The sequence below is a fragment of the Cyanistes caeruleus genome, chromosome 6 (assembly GCF_971803275.1).
Source record: "Cyanistes caeruleus chromosome 6, bCyaCae1.hap1.1, whole genome shotgun sequence".
In the NCBI taxonomy this organism is placed as follows: domain Eukaryota; kingdom Metazoa; phylum Chordata; class Aves; order Passeriformes; family Paridae; genus Cyanistes; species Cyanistes caeruleus.
This window is the reverse complement of record NC_141706.1, coordinates 19,780,068-19,783,752: the sequence shown is the minus strand read 5'-3', so window position 1 is coordinate 19,783,752 and position 3,685 is coordinate 19,780,068. Positions and strand designations below refer to the sequence as shown.

Sequence of the window (3,685 nt, the reverse complement as noted above, 5' to 3'; positions counted from 1 at the left end):
CGACCCGCGGCGGCCGTCGCGGAGCGCTCCGATTGGGCGGCGTGGGCCCCGCCCCGCCATGACGCGCGCGCCGCCGAGCGGGGAACGTGGCGGCCCCGAGGGGCGGGGCCGGCGCGCGCCGTTGGCGTCAACGACGGGGCGGGGGGCGGGGCATGGCGTGAGGGGCGGCACGGCGGCCCGGGACCAGCGGCGGGCTTTGCGCTCCGTGGGCCTGAGCTTCGAGTGACGGCTCGCTCCTTGTCCCCTGTGGCGTTCTCTGCAAAGCTCTTCGCTGTGCCCGGCGCTGCCCTGCGTCCGGTCGTGAGCTGCTCTGTGGGAATTTGAAAATGTATTCCTAGGCATCCTTCACCCGGACTGCTCCTTCTTCTCTAATTCTTTTCACTCATTTGAGCCTTACCTGTGTTGAGACCTGGTTCGCCCCTACCCTCAGAGGACCCCCGTACAGATTTAACAGTTTAGGAAATCATATTCGACCTTCGCAACTGTTAATGCTTAGGGTTTAATTTGTGGATTTCTATTCCCGCCTGGTTTCAAGGTGTGGTGCCCGGTGGGGTTTTGGCTATTATTTTCTGTGTGCTTTAAGCATTTGTTCAGCACGGTAAGAAAATACAAGCTACTTTTAGGTAACTAAAAGGATAGGTAACCAAAAAGGATAGGTAAATACTAGCTGTTACAGCAAATGCACGGCACTTCCTATAAAATAATGATTTCTGGAGTAAGGGTAAGTTCTAGTTGTTAACTCTTACGATTTCTCAATACTGTAAGCCTGTTCTATTTAAAGAGATGTACTGGCATGTAAAAAAAATTGAAAAACATCACTGTGCATTATACTTCTGTTATTCTGATTTACAAATTGAGTATGTACAAGTCAAGGTTTGGGTTTGTTTTTAATAAGAAACTATTGCAATGGTTTATACAAATCTGAGATAAAAATGAATTATTGAGGGATTTGCTCAGCCTAGGGAAAAAACTCAAAACTGCCACGGGGTTGAGGGTTAATTATAATGATGACAAAGTGGTAGTTGAAACTGTACCTTCTGGGTTATGCAGGTGAAAATAAAATGGGGATGTAAACTGCCTATGGTGACATCTGTGGTTACAAAGCTGTTAAAGTAATAGGGCTGGTGCTACTTGGAGCTTTCCTTTTCTCTCACTGGAAAGATCTGTATCTGTAATTTTCTGATCTGGAGGAGTATCTCCAGGTATATTATTTTCCTACACTATAGTTCACTTTAGAAACACTTTTGTGGTGATTTAGCATTCTTTTCTAATTTGTGCCCAGAAGTGGGAGAAGGGAGAGGCTGATGGGGACTGAGGGCCCCTCTCCTGGGGCTCACTCTTGTGCTGCCTTCAAGGAAGGCTGTCCCTTGGGCACAGGGACTGTCCCCCACTCAGGAGCCTCCTCATCCTGTGGGGTCCCCTCAACAAGACTATACAACACACCAAGTATGCCCTCACTCTCTGCTCGTATGAAGATCAAAGCTTCTCTCTGCTTTTGTGGCCTCCTTGCTTACCTGCTCCTGCTTTAGGTAGGAAGAACCAGAGGCAGCACCTGTACCGGAGCCTTCCCACAAGTTTCCAGGAAAAACCTGCCCTTCTCAGACAACTGCCAGAAAGTGGCTTGAAGGCACGAGAAGAATGAGGTGACATCATCTGCGAGGACAAGCTGTGGTGGACCAACATAAGTCTTGCCTGGAGGAGGGAAGTGTCCTTGTGGGACATGGGAAGAGCAGTGACAGCCATTTACTGTGACTTTAGCAAGGTCTCTGATACAGCCTCCCACAGTATCCAAATGGGATAGGCATGGACAGGAGAATGGAACTCCTGTGCAATGTGCCTTGTGCTCAGCAGGACAAATCCTTCATTAGTATTCTATCCTCTATTGGCTTTTGATTTCTCGCTGTTCATGCTAATTAGTCCATATTTTTAGTCTTTTTCCTCCATTAGGGACTTTACAACACACATATATTGAGTCTTGATTAGATTTTTCTTTATGCTCTGATTTCTACAAAACATCTGTGTAGTCTATAAATTCTGTTCTTCTGGTGAAATGGAAATAAATCACAATGCAAACTGTTTCAAAAGAAATTATGTATCCTGGAGTATCCCAGATCAGGATGACATTTTGTTGCATAGCTTGAGTTTTATTTCAAAAGATTGACTCTATATAGATACTTGCTTTTCTATCTTAACTAGTTATTTTAGTAAATGTATTTCATTTAGATAAAAAGTTATGTGGTTTATCTGATCAATTTATGCCGTAGGTCAGTGGAGGGGAAGCAGAGAAAGGACAGTTTGAAGCAAAGGGAGTGGAAAACCTTGTGGAGGATGAAAGCCAAGATTGCCACATAATATAACTTATAACTTATACTCTTCAGAACATGTGTTTTGCAGAAGCAGGAATGAAATAGGATATGAAAGGAAAAGTAATACATTTGAAATTATTTTAGAAGCCCAGCATCAAATCAATTGTGCAACTGAATGACCATCACATTATAATTATTCAGACACTCTTTCTTAAAGGCAGTTATCATATGAAATATTTTATGGTGGTTAGTGTTTATATTTATTCTGTGAAATAAGAAAATATTAAGCCAAGGGTTCCAAAGATTGCAAAGCAGAGAAGTTCTTCCAGATTGTGGTGCAGCAGCCACACTGGAAATAAAAAGCCAGTAAAATTTCAACCTGTCGATACAACTAAGAAGTGAAAAAACTGCCCTGTGAACCAACACCTAAGAACTTCCTAGAGCTGGTTAGCTACTTGCTGCCTACTTCTCTGGTGTTGACATTGGATTAAAGATAACTAATGCTACCTATCTTTATGGTATTTGCTGCAATTGCTGCAGTATTTACAGTCTTGGAACATAGTGGAGATTGAAATGTCTGAGGGACAGACTGAGTTATAAAATAGATCAGGACAGCAACAGTTCTTCTGGACCTTATTTTCTTTGCTGATGTTATCTCCTGGCCTCATTCCCACATCCTCCCATATTTTATATCCTCCTCCAATAAAAGAGTTATATATGAAGTAAAAGCTTTTATCAGGCTATCTGGAAGTGCTCTGCAATTGTTTCTTGTTGTAAAAGTGTTATCAGTCTTTCGATGAGCCTCAGGATGCAGGTGTATAATTGCATTTTAGAAATAGGGCAGGCTCAGTTGCCTCATTATGAGGGAACTGGAAGGCCTGTCTCACAACAGTCCCTTTTCATATCTCCATCTAAGCCTCTTCCTAAAACTTCTTGTCCAAAGGAGCACAGGGATATCCTGCAAGTTCTTCTAAAGAATCATCCTTCCCCAGCTTACTCAACAAATCATGTGGTCTCCATGACGAATGGATTGCTTTACTTGCACAGATGGAAACAAATACTTCTTCCCATGTTATTTTTAAATTTATACTGTTTTCTGAGATTTTAAGGAACTTTACCCACTGAAATGACTGCACAAATTTTTCTTAGATACTCACAGTCTTAAGGTTTTATCATCTAGTCAAGGCAGAACTCCCTTCACATTAATGACTGCAGGCACTGGGTCCCTCATAGAACTCAAATTTAGGGCAAGAACTGATGTCTTGCATCAAATATTCTGATTTCTGTACCACTATGGGAAAGTAGTAGACAGCAGTCAAATTATTTAATGATTTCAGAGTTTTCAAAGCAAGTGAAGACATTGGTGTCATGTTCTTTTA

At 42.8% G+C, this 3,685-nt stretch overlaps 1 long non-coding RNA gene across 1 annotated transcript; it reads left to right on the top strand.

The window, feature by feature from the left end:
- Positions 1-110: 110 nt before the first annotated feature.
- Positions 111-3,034, top strand: LOC147652494 (uncharacterized). The gene is made up of 2 exons (XR_015288041.1): positions 111-721; positions 1,530-3,034. It is a non-coding gene; the product is annotated as an uncharacterized LOC147652494 (long non-coding RNA).
- Positions 3,035-3,685: the final 651 nt, after the last annotated feature.